Source organism: Zootoca vivipara, chromosome 13, assembly GCF_965207765.1.
Source record: "Zootoca vivipara chromosome 13, rZooViv2.hap1.1, whole genome shotgun sequence".
Lineage (NCBI taxonomy): Eukaryota > Metazoa > Chordata > Lepidosauria > Squamata > Lacertidae > Zootoca > Zootoca vivipara.
Window position 1 is genome coordinate 25,486,745 of NC_142596.1, and position 17,545 is coordinate 25,504,289.

Sequence of the window (17,545 nt, forward strand, 5' to 3'; positions counted from 1 at the left end):
ATTCCAACACGACTTCCCCACCACTGCACCCCTCTCCTTCCCAGCCACATCCCGTACTGGCCCTGTTTCACACCCAGCTGAAGTGTTCTTGCCTGACTGGGATGTGTCCCTGAACTCTGGCAATACCTCTTGCTTGCCTGGATGGAGGATAGAGGGGGATGAGTATAGAAAATGCCCCACTGTACAAAGGCAAAATTTACATGCATTACTCTGCCCATGTTCTCCTCTGGCCCTGCCCACCAATGTCATGTGACTCCCAGAAGGTTGCCCAAAGGGGAATGTTCCTCTTGGGCTGAGAATGGTTCCCCTACTTAGAACTAGTTATCTCTCTCTTTTTTTTTTACTCCTCACCCCTGATCTGGGTTGGGGCTGCATTGGAAATGGAGTGCGGTTTCTTTCTTTATTTCTACCCAAAATTGCTTCACCACCCTGGCCTCCAGCAGCCATTTGCCCCGGAATGGGCTAGAGGATGAAGGAAGTGTGTCAAGGTCAAATGGCAGCCCTTTCCAAGCAGCGTGCAAACATTGGTGTGCAGTGTGCCAAGGGTGTGCTGTGCCACAGAGTCCAACAGACAGAAAGAAACCCCACAAGTGTGCATTTTTTTGCCTGGGATAATCTGCCCTCCAAGGCATTTTTGAAACATTACTAGAGGAACAGCTGCTGTCAGTTTAAAATGCAAATTTAATTTTCTTGTCTCAACGATCAATCGAAGATTGCCTGGAGCCTCAAGACTCGGAAAAGACCAGGTTCAGGTTCAGGCTTCAACTTGGAAAGAGAGAGAGCGCAATAGAGGCTGCTTCCAGAACTTACAAAAAACATTCTTTGTCCTGCTCAGAGCACTCTTCTCCAGACAAACGCTGCAAGCGGGTTTCTGTTGTCCAACTGCCGCAAAATCCTGGTGGAAGAACTGTAGGCCTGAACAGACAGAGAGTGTCAGTAATGCAAAATGAGGCCCCATTGGAACTTAGAATTCTGATCTAACAATATTGGAGTTCCTGCAAAGTGTGTCATCCCAAAATCTACCCCACTCCACTGCTAAAGAGTTTTCGCTTGATCAGTAATATTTATTTTCTTGATTGATGGATTAAATATATATCTCACCCTTCCTCACCAAAGGAGCCCAGGGCAGCGAACACATCAGTAAAAAAAATCTATACAATTAAAAATAAAAACACAATTGAAAGCACTTGAAAACATCTGAAAACATGTAAAGTGATGCTATATAGTCAACTGAATTTATTTATTTATTTGTAAAAGGACTGAAGTGGTTTGGGGAATAATATATTCATATATTTGCATACATGTAAGTAATGGGGACTTGGTGGACCACAAGCTAAACATGAAGTCAACAGTGTGATGCAGCAGCAAAAAAAGCTAATGCTATTCTAGGCTGCATCAACAGAAGTCTAGTGTCCAGATCAAGGGAAGTAATAACACCACTCTATTCTGCCTTGGTCAGACCACACCTGGAATACTGTGTCCAATTCTGGGCACCACAATTTAAGAAGGATGTTGACAAGCTGGGATGTATGCAGAAGAGGGCAACCAAGATGATCAAGGGTGTGGAAACTAGCCTGGAAAAGAGGAGACTGAGAGGAGATAGGATAGCCATCTTCAAACATCTTAAGGGCTGTCACAAGGAAGAGGGAGCATGCTTGGTTTCTCTTGCTCTTGAGGGTAGAATTCAAGGCAATGGCTTCAAGTTAGAAGAAAGGAGATTCTGACTAAACATTCGGGGAAACTTTCTGGCAGTAAGAGCTGTTTGGCAGTGGAACAGACTCCCACGAAAGGTGGTGGACTCTCCTTCCTTGGCCGTTTTTTAAGCAGAGGTTGGATGGCCATCTGTCATGGATGCTTTAGCTGAGATTCCTGCATTGTAGGGGGTTGGACTAGATGACCCTGTGGTCCCTTCCAACTCTAAGATTCTATTATTCTACCCCTTCAGCTTTTGACACCTCCCAGTCTGCTCCCTCTGACCACTCATCATTGTCCCACCACCAATCCCCAGGCTCCGAGCCTTCTTGCCTCGGCGCTTCCCCAGCCTGTTCTTCCCACCATTCCTCTACGCCCAACCAGTTCATGACATCATGGCACCTTGAGCTCCTTGGAGGAAGGGTGGGATACTAAATCAATCAATCAATCAATCATCAATCAATCGTTTGGAAATGGGTCACTGGCCTACTTAGAATTTATCTTCACATTAAGCAGATTGGATGACAGAATACAGGAACAAATGACGTCAGAGCACAAGCAGTGGTCCACAGCAACTTTCACCAGCCTGGTGTCCTCCAGATGTTTTGAAATACAGCTTCCATCAGCCCCACCATCGTACATTCTCACTGGTTCTCAAAGGCTACTGGAATAATCCCTTGATCAACTCAGGGTGACTTGATCTCCTCTTTACTTGTTTTGAAGAGAATATCGTGCCTTCGACATTCATATTTCCTCCAGCTCCTTTGTTAAGCCAACATGTGGTGGGCCCCAGAGGGAGGATGCCCCCATTTTTAGAAACAAACTGAATGGTTTGACTTTTTAATATGTAAAGAATTTTTTTATATTATTTTTTTAAAAAATCTCGATTCATTTATTTACAGGAAGTGATTAATTAATAAAATTATTCTCCCTGCTTTTATTCTCCCCACTATTAATTTGTGTCACAGAGACAACCCTGGCGAGTTAATCGGAGCCTGCTGACAATAGCTAGCAATCAATTTTCCACACCCGAGTGCCATCAATGAATCACAGGCCCTACCTGGTGGGAGAGCCACCGCTGTTGTGCCACTGAGGCATTTAAGCGATAATCACGTCAAAGGGGGAAGAATATTAGGAGGGCCTTTCAGACAGGCCGGGAGATTGATAGGCGAACCAAAGGAAACACATTAAACAATTTAACTGTCTGGAAATCCACTATGATGAACATCCGGAGGTATCTTATTATCCGTTCAGTCTTGCTTGCCTTTAGTTAATTCTTAACATTTCTTTAATTTTGCTTAACTTACCAATATATATTTATATCTAGCAGTTCCACTAAAGGCCGTGGAGATCTTTGCCTACCACCTCTGAAGATAGCAGCTCAGAACTCTTGGCTTTTGATAGAGCAGATCTCAAGTTTAAATTCAAGAGGAGGCATCTCATAAAGCCCGTGTTCCGAATTCTCGTCCTTGCTGGTCCTGTTTCAAACTGAGAAACGATGCTCACTAAAGAAGTATCTAAGGCTGCTTCCAGAAGGCAAATAGCTTGTAGGAATGATGGAGGAGTTGGGTTCAGTTCACAATTTAATGCAAACCTACCCAATTTGCTCTTGTGGCTAGCATTAGAAAGTTGCACTTCTCAGAATTTTGTCATACAATTTCCACAACCAAATAATATGTACCAAAAAAATGCATGTTAAAGGAAATTGCACGTAAAATGCAATTATTTTGCATTTTGTAAGTTGCTTGGAGACTCCTTATACGTCAGGTGATTCGTAGATGTAAATAATAATATACTGAAAATTACATATTAAAAACACATTATATCAGGGAACATTGTTTGCAAAAATGTGTATATTAGGCAAAATTGCATTCAAAAATCCGCATTTTATAAGAAAGGCGCACTAAAACATACTATGTAAACCACTTGGAGGTTTTGAGAATGAAGTGGTATATAAATCCTGTAAAAATAAATATATAAATCCAGTTTTCATGATGACTTTGGTGATCCAAACCAACAGGCAAGATCAGCCAGTGAAATCCAGAAACTGAGATACAAAAATCACAGCAGTAGCATCAAACTGCCTTTGAAGGACATCCTGTTGCGCTTCTACTGTCCATCTCTCCATCACTGGGAAATATCTACCATGAACGAGAAGTTAAGTAACTTCCTGTCTACATACCAATTTATAAAGTGCGTAAAATATTTCAGGTGCTGTACACAAATTTCAGAATTATAACTAAAACTGCAAAACTTTGCAATAAGCCATTTTAAAGCACAAACACACGACGCACATTCAGCCTGCAAGCTTACCATCTACCTCAGGGGTCAGCAACCTTTTTCAGCCGTGGGCCAGTCCAACATCCCTCGGACCATGTGGTGGGCCAGACTATATTGGGGGGGGGGGGATGAACGAATTCCTATGCCCCACAAATAACCCAGAGATGCATTTTAAATAAAAGCATAGGTCTCACAAATAACCCAGAGATGCATTTTAAATAAAAGGACACATTCTACTCATATAAAACATGCTGATTCCTGAACCATCCGCGGGCTGGATTTAGAAGACAATTGGGCCACACGGGCCTTAGGTTGCCTACCCCCATCTACCTGGTATGTTGCAAAAAGAAGGAAAGCAAATCCTAGGTATCAAAATCCTAGGTATCAAAAGTTCCCAGTTATATCATGAGCAGATCACTGAGGAGGCAGATCATGATAGTTGCTGCCAGGGCAGTTGGAGCACTGGAGTGGGCCACCCTGTCCCACCTTTCCCACAGGGTGCCAGGTGGAGCAGGTACCAAAATTAGTCTCCTCGACCCTGAGATAGGTTGCCAGTGCCGTATCGTGTGCATTCCTGCATTGCAGGGGGTTGGACTAGATGACATTTGGGGTGTCCCTTCCAACTCTACAGTTTTGTGATTCTATGAAAATGTGACTTTATAGGTTTCCCAGATGTTTAAAGAATGTGCATTCAGGACAGGGGAGAAAAGTCACAGTTTAATGGGAACAAACCTAATTTGTGCTTCTTGGGGGGGGGATGCCCATTTGATTTTGTGAGGTCACTGTGTGTTTGTGTGTCTGTCCTTCATAGCTTTGCCTTTCTGTGTCCTTTGGCCAGCAGAATAAATTTGCTTTGCTTCCCCCCCCCCCGTCAAAACCACCCCCCATTGACAGCTGTGTTTCCCCCAACAAACAACTGTTCCCTTAAATATCCGAGGCTCCAAGTTAACAGTAATGAACTAACATCTGTCCAAGCGGCATCCTTTCCTGGCGCCGCCTCTGCCTCCGAACTGACTCTCCCCTAATGTTCACCAGATACTCGCAGCACCTGCTGCTCACAACCAGCCCAGCAACGCCACATCAGAAATCAAGAACAGATGTGTGGACGGGGTTTTGTTTTTTTAAGAAAGGAAGTAAATAGCCGATCGGTTTAATTGTGTTGGTAAACAAGCCGCTGCAGAGGCACCTTTCTGGCACCCTTTACTTGAGCACCCTCTTTCGTGGCATCCAGAATTAACCCTTGCTTCCTGAGACATCTCCATTTGGGCTCCAAATAATTTAAACTGGTGCCTGGCAGATGTTGCTGGAGCCTAACTTCCATTAGCCCCAGCCAGCATGACCTACCGCCCGATCAGGGGTGATGGGAGCTGGAGTTCAACAACATCTTCTGGATTACCTCTGATTGGTCCCTAAGGGTTGGCGCTCAAGGCAGGCCGTACCGTTAGACAGAATGCACCACCTATCTCAGATGCTGGGGGAATCAGAGTATCCTAAACTAGCAATCTGGCCTCAGGAACAGTGGAGGACACCATCCTTGCATAGGAACATAGGAATCTGCCTTACACTGTGTCAGACGCTTAGCTCATCTAGCTCATTATTGTCTGCACTGACTGGCAGCAGCTCACCAGCATCTCAGACAGGGATTCTATCCCAGTCCTACCTGGAGAGCCGGTGATTAAACCTGGGACCTTCTGCCTGCAAGGCAGATACTCTAGCACTGAGCGCTAGGCCTTCAGCTTGCAATTCTTCCCACTGAAAGTATTGAAGCAAGGCAGCCACCAATCTGGTTGGCTTCGGTACATGGAAGAATGGGTGGCTATCTCAGGCAGCAAAAGGTCTTGGGCCATTCCTGCTGGTGCTGCTCACACTTACAGCATCATTGGCTCCAGTCTGAGGGATACGGGCACCTCTTTTAAAAATGAATGCATTCCCCTGCTCTGACGTTTTCGTGGGGAATGTTAGCAGAGTTTGTCCCTCGTTTACTCTCCACAGATGAAGGAACACATCCTCTCTTAAAAGCAGAGCTGAAGAGACCTGTGGGACGTCCCCACATGGCTGCACTGACGTCACTCCTCCTCCTGGGAAGGATTGCCAACTGCCCAGAAAAAGATAAGCATGCTCACTTGCTAATGTTTGCAGATCAAGCTGCTGTTAAAGTCACAGGAGAAATGTCCCACAGGAAGCCCTGAGTGGGAAGAAAGTGCAAGCGGAGCAGAGCACCAGGGGTCTTGCTTTTATTTTATTTTCATGCTTTGTTGCTTCCATGTCTAATCTTGCCTCTTTCCAAAATTTATTTATTGGTGTTTTTTTCCTTTTTTATAAATCTACCAAAGATTAAAACAAAACAAGGATTTAAGGGTTTTCCGAGGACATTGGGGGGCATGTGTGCTGTATCCTGTTGATGAAATGGTGGTGGCACTCACCGTTCTTCTGATAGCACATGCTTTGGGGGGGGGACCCAAAATGGGAGTGTTGAGGAGGGTCATTTGAGGGGTGGGAGTGAGCCATGTCCCTATTTTCTCCTGAGGAATGTTGGAGGGTATGCAAGCCTTTGTTATTGTTTAGTCGTTTAGTCATGTACAACTCTTTGTGACCCCATGGACCAGAGCACGCCAGGCACTCCTGTCTTCCACTGCCTCCTGCAGTTTGGTCAAACTCATGTTTGTAGCTTCGAGAACACTGTCCAACCATCTCATCCTCTGTCGTCCCCTTCTCCTAGTGCCCTCAATCTTTCCCAACATCAGGGTCTTTTCCAGGGAGTCTTCTCTTCTCATGAGGTGGCCAAAGTATTGGAGCCTCAGCTTCAGGATCTGTCCTTCCAGTGAGCACTCAGGGATGATTTACTTCAGGATGGATAGGTTTGATCTTCTTGCAGTCCATGGGACTCTCAAGAGTCTCCTCCAGCACCATAATTCATAATTCAAGCCTACTTAAAAAAAACACTCTCAAATAATTATGGTTGTGAAAATGATACGCAATAACAAAATCAGACCTATAGACAGACGGCACTGTGTGCACAATAGTAGGAACATCAGCTCATTGTATTCTGCTCTGTATTCTGCTCTGGTCAGACCTCACCTGGAGTACTGTGTCCAGTTCTGGGCACCACAGTTCAAGAAGGATACTGACAAGCTGGAACGTGTCCAGAGGAGGGCAACCAAAATGGTCAAAGGCCTGGAAACGATGCCTTATGAGGAACGGCTTAGGGAGCTGGGTATGTTTAGCCTGGAGAAGAGAAGGTTAAGGGGTGATATGATAGCCATGTTCAAATATATAAAAGGATGCCATATAGAGGAGGGTGAAAGGTTGTTTTCTGCTGCTCCAGAGAAGCGGGCACGGAGCAATGGATTCAAACTACAAGAAAGAAGATTCCACCTAAGCATTAGGAAGAACTTCCTGACAGTAAGAGCTGTTCGGCAGTGGAACTTGCCAGCAAGGAATGTGGTGGAGTCTCCTTCTTTGGAGGTCTTTAAGCAGAGGCTTGACAGCCATATGTCAAGAATGCTTTGATGGTGTTTCCTGCTTGGCAGGGGGTTGGACTGGATGGCCCTTGTGGTCTCTTCCAACTCTATGATTCTATGATTCATTAGATGCCTATGGAGAATCTGCAAGCACAAGAGCCCTCTCCCTCTGGTGGTTTCTGGCAACTGGTACCCAGAAGCATTACTGCCTTTGACTGTGGAGGCAGAGCATCGTGTCATCATGGCTAGTAGCCATCAATAGCCCTCTCCTCCATGAATTTGTCTAATCCTATTTTAAAGCCATCCAAGTTCATGACCATCGCTGCCTCCTGTAGGAGCAAGTTCTATCGTTTAGCTCTGCACTGCATGAAGAAGGACTTTCCTTTTTCCGTCCTGAATCTCCCAGCCTTCAACTTCATAAGATGCAGATGAGTTCTAGTGTTATGAAAGAGGAGCAAAAACTTTTCTCTACCCACTTTCTCCATACCATCATGGGGATGTGTGTGGTACACAATCCAGCAGAGTGGGTGGTCTTTGTGTGTGTAGCTGCTGCTGGAGAAGAACAAGGCTGTTCTCCTCACCCCATCAGCTCATCATGATGCCAGCCAGGCTTAATTTAACAGTGGCTAATAAATGCCCCTGTTCTGGCAATGAGACAGATGCTCAGAGGGCACCAAACCTCTTGCTGAAACAAAGCAAACCTGCTTTCCGGAACAGAAAATAGTGGAGTTTTCATTGGGAAATGTGGCTTTCCTGCAAGAGAAGAGGTAAAGACGTCTGCATCTATCACAGTAAATACATGGCAATCAAGGGATGTTTGGATCCTGAGCACAGGGGTGGAGCTAGGGGGCGTAGGGGGCGGTCCACCCTGGGTTCCACTATGGGGGGGTGACAGTCGGCTCCCAAGGCGAGCCCCTCCAGCCTCCCGGTAAAGCCCGCTTGGCACGACGCTGAGTGCTGCGCCAGTGGGTTATCTGCCTGGAGCCTGGACACTCCGTTTAGGCTCCGTTTAGAAGTCGCGGGGGGTGCGATCCCCCTCTACGTAGCACGCATGCGTCATTACGTAGCGACGCATGCGTCATTACATAGCGTCGACGCCCCCCAGGTGCATGGCAATTTGCCACCCTGGGTGTCGCGGCGGCTCGCTACGCCGCTGCCTGAGCAGCTGCACAACCTTTTCACGTTTTTGTATCGAAATGCATCTCGGCAATGTACTTCCATCACCACAAGAGGGTGCACAAAGACTTAAAAGAACAAAAGCATCTGTTATTTTGGAATGGTTTTTTCCCCATTTGTTATTATGGTTATTTTTGGGGATGGAAGTTTGCACTGTTGCTGCCATGCTTACAGATAACCATTGCAGCCAGTTTTCCCAGGGAGGTAACTCACTCTTTGAGGCGATAGTAAGATGCTCACCTTACTGTTGAAACATACCTGTTGATATCTGTTCAGAAGTATCTATGTGTTCAGAGTGAATGGATGAATTGTAAATTTCAGTTTCTTTCAGTTCCTCATTTCTACCTCAGATTGCAATTTTTATTTCTGGAGTCCACATGAAAATCCACTAGTATTTAAGTGTGCCTTTATCCTATTATACACATTTTTCTAAGCAACTTTATCAAACTCAACTTAGCTTTGTATGCTGTTTTTAAATGTGTACGTATTGAACACACTTTTTTGTAATATTTGTGTTTTTCTACACATTTTCTGATTGAATAACTGTATCACAAAATTCGGAGAAGTGCAAGTTTCAAAGGATAGCTGTGCTCCTGGTTCCTGGGTTGGTTTGGGATGCATGAATGAGGTAGGTTTCACATTACAGTGTGAACCAAAGCAAATTGGTCCCTCCATCCATACTCGCCAGTGTTGGAATCCACACCGAAGTTGATGTCCGCCTGTCTTCTTGTTTTCTCTTGGATGATGCTGATCAATGGTGTTCAAACTAAATCGCACATTGAGAGCAGTTAAATGTGGGTAAGCATCCCTGGAACTCAGCTTACCGGCCAATCTTCTCACAGTGCATAGAAAAGAGCAACCAAAATTATTAAAGGGGTGGATGGAATGCACTATGATGAAGGAAGGTTGCAGCGTTTAGGACTTCTAATTAAGAGAAAAGGTGAGTAAGGGGTGACATGATGGAAGATTATAAAGTTATGCACAGCAAAGAGAAAGTGGATGCAGGAAAGGTTTTCTCCCTCTCTCACAACACTAGAACTCATAGGCATCCAATGAAGCTGAATGTTGGAAGATTCCAAGCAGATAAAGGAAAACCCTTCTTCATGCTGTGCATAAAATAAAATAGAATAAAACTCCCTATATAATAAGAGAACAAGAAGAAAAAGTACCGGTAACTCTAATTCTCATTAATTTGACAGAAGAAAAAGACACAACTTTTTTAAAAAAAACATTACTTGCAGGTATATCTGTATTAAAAAAATATGAGACTTTGAGCTATTTTAAATGAAAATCAACAAAGTCGACACGACTGACATGGGCTGCCATATGTCCGGATTTTCCCAGACATTTCAGCAATTTCCACCCAGACGGTGCTTAATGGGGCTGAATACCAGCTATGTCCGGGGGAAATTCCGGATGTATGGCAACCCTATATGAATATATATATTCCCCCCAGAACCACTTTAGTCCTTTTGCAAATAAATAAATAAATTGTGGGGCATTCTTGTGGACAACAAAAACAGGAGCAAAACCCAGCAACCCTAGCTGATGCACAGTTAAACTATGGAACTCACCCCTGCAGGAGGTAGTAATAGCCAACAACTTAGATGGCTTGAAAACAGGTTTGGACTAATCCGTAAAGGGCAATGTGGACAATGTCAACTAGCCATGATGGCTAAACTCAGGCTCCACTGTCAGATCCTGTGGAGATCATTTGCTGGTGGGAAATGCAGGCAGGCAGAGTGCTGATTGCTTCACATCCACCTTACAGGCTTCCCCCAGGCATCTGGTTAGCTACCATGAGACCAGGATACAGGGCTAGATAGGCCTTCTGTTCTCCTAGGAAGTTGGGGTTATTGGCTGCCTGCCCTCTCTGTCCCCATGGCATAGCAGTGAGAATCGGGGACCTTTGCTAAATAAGAAGACATCCCAGGTTCCCAGAACATTTATTTGGTTATTTTTTGGGGGGGGGGACCCAGGAGAGCTGATGCCGATCAGTGTAGAGCAGGCATCCCCAAACTGCGGCCCTCCAGATGTTTTGGCCTACAACTCCCATGATCCCTAGCTAACAGGACCAGTGGTCGGGGAAGATGGGAATTGTAGTCCAAAACATCTGGAGGGCCGAAGTTTGGGGATGCCTGGTGTAGAGTCTAGCCCATAGACAACATCGAGCCAGATGGAACAACAGTCTGACTCAATCTATTGCAGCTTCTGACTCTGCATAAGGCATGTGTCCTCCTTAACATCTGAAAACCAGCTGATACAGATCTCGGGTCTTGTCCCATGGGGAGGAAAAAAGCGCCCAGCCAGCTCAAAATTGCTCATGAGACTGTCCACTTCTCGGCATCCACTTGGATGGAGAAGATAAGCAAGAGCGTGACGCGCAGGACTCTCCGCCCTGGCGGCCTGTTTGATGTTCAGCCCCAGCTTGCTGAAGACAGCGGGCTGTTCCTTCCTCCCTCCTTGGCCCAGCTCCGGGATTTGCTTTTGCATGAAACATCCCCGCTGCCCCAGCCTCCCAGCATTGCTCCTCCTGCTGCTGCTTTGATCTCTTACCCAGGACCCCAGGAGGCAAAATATGTGGTTATCATTGGAGAGAATAGTAAGGGAAGCCTTTGAGGTGTAGGAAGTCAGTCAGGGGTGTGTAGGGATGGCGGGGTTAGGAGAGGAAGCCGGTGACAGAGGCCTTGTTTACACTGCCATTTATCCTGAACAAACACAATTGCTCACGCTTTGCCCCTCTCGGTGGAGTCCGTCATGAGGCATAGCCAGCTGAGGCCAAAGCCAGCTCAGAGCAGCAGAGAGTCCTCAGTTTATTAGGAGATGCTTGACTCACTTCCGGTTCGTCTGTAGATAATTGGTAACAAAAGGTCTCCAACCTCTTTTTGCCTCTGGCACCTGAGATACATGTTTCTAAGACATTCTTCTTCTTGTTATCATTTGCCACCCTTCCTCCGAGGAGCTCAAGGTGGCATCCATGGTTCTCCTCCTCCTCCTCCTCCTCCTCCTCCTCATTATTATTATTATTATTATTTTATATTATAAATTTATTTATACCTCTCCTTTTTCCCTGACAAAAATTAAGAACTGCTAAAAACAGGGGGGAAAGACAAACATTAAAAAAAACAAGTAAACCGTGATAAAATTCAAACTACATACCGGTACATATATAAAATCTATTAAAACCATACAAATAATTACAATAAAAACCACACAGCACCAGCCTTTGCATCAAAAGCAATCAGTCCCCCCAAGCCTGTTAGAACAGGAAAGTGTTCACCTGCAGTCAGAAGGGCAGCAAGGAGGGAGACAGTTTAGCTTCTCTAGGGAAGGAGTTCCAACGTATGGGAGCAGCTCCCGAGAAGGCCCTCTCCTGTGTCCCTATCAAGTGTTTCCCACTACATATTTCATTCTCACAAAAACCCTGTGTGTAGGTTCGGTTGAGAATAAGTGACCAGCCTAAGGTCCCCTAGTGAGCTCCATTACCAAGTCAGTTTTGAACCATGGTTTTAAGTGATTTTAAAGTTGCATTTTTACCTTGTTAAACCCCTTTTGACTAAGCCTTGCCCCAATGTCCAGTGCGGTCTAGTGGTTAGTGTCTGACTAGGACCTGGAAGACCAGGGTTCAAATCCCCATTGAATTATGTGGCTCTCTGGGTGACCTTGGGATGGTCAGGGCCTCTCAGCCCAACCTACCTCACAGGGTTGCTGGGAGAATTAAATGAGGAGGGGGAGAACCTTGAGCTCTTTGGAGGAAAAATTGGATCTAAAAGTAATAACAAATAAATAGATGGCATAGCACAAGTGTGGGGCAGCACATCAGGTGTGGGGCAGGTACAAACCTAGCTCCACCTAAAGGCATTTTCCAGACATTGCCAATCAGCTGACTGAAAACTCCTCTCCCTGAAAAGCGTTGAGGTAATGTTGAGCTGATTGTCGGGCCTTAAAAAGCTGTCTTGCAGAGTGCTTCTCAAGAGGATCTTGCAGAGTGCTTCTCAAGGATCTTCTCAAGGAGGTCTTGCAGTTCTTCTCAAGGAGGTCTTGCAAGTGCTTTTCAAGGGGCATCTCAAGAACGTCTTACAGAGTGCTTCATAAGGGGTTTCTCAAGACATGTTTGGGGATAAAGAGTCATCTGACATCATTGTGATGTTAAGCGATTGACAGGTGAACAGCCTGTCAAACTTCGCCAGCGAGGGATGGGGGAAATAGACAAAGATCTGTCCTGCAGCTCAGATCCAGTGCCCCTGTGCCCTGCCTGCTGAAGAACCTTCCTCCATGTTTTGCCCCTTCATAGGAGCAACATGTGAAACATGGATTCACAGTGCCATTTCTTCCATTTTCCTAAGAGTTGATTTCTGCATTAGTTTGAACTTTCAGTTGACGTAAAAGTCACTTCTGAAAAACTAATAGAATTAGCTTAGAAGTTTAGAACTCGTTTCCACATCATTTGGTTCCAGGAAAAAAATCCGTTTACAGATCTTTTTACCTGTAAATTGTGGGAGTAAAGTGACAAAATCTGGAGCTGGATATTGACATACAGTTCTTCCCTTCAGTTTTCTTAGGGGAATCATACTGGGAAACAGACGCAGGCACGTGCGGAAAGAGTTGGGGAGTAGCAACCCTGTCCAATGATGTTCATTGTTGCGTCACACCCCACCCCACTGGTGTGCATGAAATTTTATGCAACCTGCTGGTAGGTCAGTCAAAAAGCCACAGTTCCATAATGCAACAGGTACTGCAGTGAGACAGCAACAACAGGAAATGGGATAGTGGCACCAGTGTTATAATCGGGGAAACTTAACACAATACTTCCCATGTCTGAATGCACCTTCAGACTTAAGGCTCATCCAATGGATTTTGCTGCCCGATGCAAAGGGGAAGACGGCAACCCACCCACCCCTACTGCACCTACAGAAGTGAGCTGGACAGGCAGCAGAATCTTCTTTCCACCCTTCTAGAGAGTCAGTGTGGTGTAGTGGTTAAGAGCAGTAGACTTGTAATCTGGGGAATTACAGGAACCGGGTTCACGTCTCTGCTCCTCCACATGCAGCTGCTGGGTGACCTTGGGCTAGTTACACTTCTCTGAAGTCTCTCAGCCCCACCCACCTCACAGAGTGTTTGTTGTGGGGGAGGAAGGGAAAGGAGAGTGTTAGCCGCTTTGAGACTCCTTCGGGAAGTGATAAAGCGGGATATCAAATCCAAACTCCTCCTCCTCCTCCTCTTCTTCTAGCTCAGTCGGTAGCGCATGGGACTCTTAATCACAGGGTTGTGGGTTCGAGCCCCACATTGGGCAAAATATTGTTGCAGGGGGTTGGACGAGATGACCCTCAGGGTCCCTTCCAACTCTACAATTCCAACTCTACAAAATGAAATTTGACAGGACAGCATCCTCTACTGCATCTGAAGGCAGCAGGCTATGATTCCGGCATTGTGGGGGGGAGGGTTGGGCCAGTTGACCCTTGGGGTCCCTTCCAACTCTACAATTCTGAGATGCTACTAAAGTGGCCTGGGCACACCATCTTCTCCTTCAGAATCTCTCCGCCACTCTCTTAGCAATGGCAGCCTGAGGAGGCTCGCTCACTCTGCCTAATGGCAGGACTGGCCCTGAAGTTAAGGGAGCATGAAAACGTGCCGGCTCCTCTACCTGTAGCCTCCAGGCATGCCAGACAGGAACTTGGCTCTGGTGAGCCTATGGCCTGGCCTTTGTCCAGCCCAGCCTTTGCAAAGGAAAAAACAACTTTAGCCTCATAACTGAGCAAGGAAGTCGAAGCAGGGATGCAGTGTCCTGATTTCAAGTGAATCATGGGGGCTGGTGTGTATCAGGTATTTTTCAGCAAAGGTGTGTTTCTCCCCGTTCCGTCTGGTTCTTTCCCATGTGACTAATGGGAAACCTCTGATTTCTGCTATTAATAATGCTATTTGAGCCATATGTTCAGAGGCCCATCCGGCAGGTATTGTTGCAAAGAGCCACCTGTGACTCATTCTGCCTTCATCAGGTGGTGAGTAAAATCTGTTTGCCTGCGTGGGTGAGTTAGCAACACGGCTGCTGTAACAATTTGCATATGTCCGTGAGACAAACGGCCCTGGGATTCATCAGAGATCTCTTGGCGTTTCTCCCTCTTGCCTGCCAAACAGGAAAGAAGCAGCCAAGATAAATTCCAAGGAGTGGCTGATCCAAAATACATTAATTTGTCAACCCCTTCACCTCCCGGCCCCCTGCCCCCCACACACACTTGTACTTCCCGCAAAAGGAGGATATTACATGTAAATTAAATCAAACAGATTTTGACTCATAAATGTACATTTAATGCAACAACTATGCATGAGCCCGGAGGCATTTTTCTATTATATTTATGCCTGTCAAACAAAGGAAGAATTTTTGCTGATCTCTTTATCTCTTTGCCGTTTGCTACTTTAGTAAGTTACGAGAACCAAAATACCCTCCAGAAATAAACACACACCCAACATTCTCTGTCTGCTAAAGCAAGACCCCTTGTGCTTAGTGGATGGAGGAGTTCAAACGTTGCACAAGGAAGGAATACATTTAAAGCACATGACTCTCGCGCCCCCCCCCCCCTTGAATCCTGAGAACTGTAGTTTTCCCTTCACACAGCTACCATTTCCAGCAGCCCTTAACAAACTACAGCTCCCACACTTCTTTGAGGGGATTCATGTTCTTTAAATGTGTGCTGGATGCGCTTTAAATTTATATTATGGATTTGCCCCTCCTGCCTCCATTGCAGCATCATTTCACACGCACAGGTCACATCCATGCTATGCACATTTAAGCACATTTGAAGTAAATGACTGTAGTCTGTTAAGGATGCTGTGAATTGTAGCTCTGTGCGGGGTAAACTACAGTTCCCATGATCCTTTGGGGAAGCTATTAAAGTGGCATCCATGTGCTTTAATTGTATGGTGTGGAAGTGGGGAACTGGCTTCATGTCTAATGTCAGCATGTCGCAGTGACCTGGTCTGCTCCCAGTCACCCTTTTCACTCCAGCGTGGTGTAGTGGTTAAGAGCAGTGGACTCATAATCTGGTGAACCGGCAGTTTATAAAATAGTTTCAAATTTTCATTACAAAATAGTGATGAAAACGGACATTTAAAACAAGTTGTACCTTGGTTCTTGAACAGAATGTGTTCCGGGAGTCCATTCGACTCCTGAAACTGTTTGAAAACCAAGGCGCGGCTTCCGATTGGCTGCAGGATGCAATTGGAAGCCGCGTAAGCCACGTCGGACGTTCAGCTTCCAAAAATCGTTCGAAAACTGGAACACTCAATTCTGGGTTTCGATTGTTCGGGAGCCAATTTGTTCAGGAGCCAAGACATTTGAGATCCAAGATATGACTGCATAGCACTTTCAAAATATAAATGAAATTGACGGAATATGCATAATACATTATATCCCTGGGTATTATTTATTATCATCTTTACGCCTGGTCCCCACCCTCCTGCTGAGAGGTGTAGTTGGAGATGGGATTTGTAGTTTCAGGTTGGCTGTGAGGTCTGGAGCAGCGCCACTCCGCTCCTGCATTGCTCAGGAAAAAACTCGCCCACCTGTGTCAACTCTTTCTGGAGTCTGTGGGGTTTTTGCAGGGAGGTTGAGCTGCCTAAGGGAGGAGGCAAGCGGTGGCCATGGAGAGGCAACGGGATGTTCTCTTGCAGCAGCAGCCGCCACTCCTTCAGGACATGCACTGGCTCATTCTTCTCCCAAAGCTTGGCAGTGGCGCTGGAGGGGGAAATTGGGGCATTTGGGGGTCAAATCAGAAGGCGGCATGGCTTTTGTAATTCTGGGACCATCCCGGGAAAATCGGGACAGTTGGAGGGTACATTGCTAATCTCTGGAATCGAACATTGGTTTTGCGAGCCTTGGCAGTGCCATCTAGAGAAACAGCAGCAGAGAAATGGGGAGGAAGGTATCCCTTGATAAGGGTGGGAGGATTATTTTGCTGCTTAAGGGCAGGATATCTGCTAGGGCTGCTCCAGTCTTCAGTCTCCTAGGCTGGGGATTATCCAACAGCTGCGGAAATGAAACCCAAGATGCAAGCATGGGCTGAATGGAGGATTTTGTGTCCTCATCCTTGAAGTAAAACAGATATGGATATATGTACACATGCATATGTACAAAAGTGTGTGTGCGCACATTTACTACCTAGCCCATAGAGTGCAGATTAGCCCATTAAGGGCAAAGGGTGCATTCTGCCAGCAATCTCTTATCTTCCCAGAGGTGATGGAGCTGAGGGGAGCGCTGCTGGATTTAAGAAGGCTGGTCTGGATAGTTCTGTAACTGTAAAGGTAAAGGGACCCCTGACTATTAGGTCCAGTCGCAGACGACTCTGGGATTGTGGCACTCATCTCGCATTATTGGCCGAGGGAGCCGGCATACAGCTTCCCGGTCATGTGGCCAGCATGACTAAGCCGCTTCTGGCGAACCAGAGCAGCGCACGGAAACACCGTTTACTTTCCCACTGGAGAGGTACCTATTTATCTACTTGCACTTTGACGTGCTTTCGAACTGCTAGGTTGGCAGGAGCTGGGACCGTACCAGGGCAGTCTCAAGCAGGTCGCGCGCCCTGGCGCTGAGGGGCGGAGATCGCTCCAGCGCCCCCGCCCTCGCAGGGCGCAGCGCCCTGCCTGCCGGCCCGGCACCCTGGCATACCACACCACCGGGACTCTACCTAGAGCCAGCCCTGAACCGTACGCAGCAGCTTTCTTGCGTTTTCAGGAGATTCTTCAAGGTTCCTGGCAAGAGGCCCACACGGCACCCGTAGGACGGTCTTCAGCTGAATTCTGCTCCACCAGCATGCAAGCCTCCCTCAATTTATCAATTTCAGCTTCTCATTTTTCCAATCTTAAATTCAGTTCTCCACATTTCCACATCAGTTTGTACTCGCTCTCTCTTCATGAAAATTCATCAGCATTTTAGTGCAAAT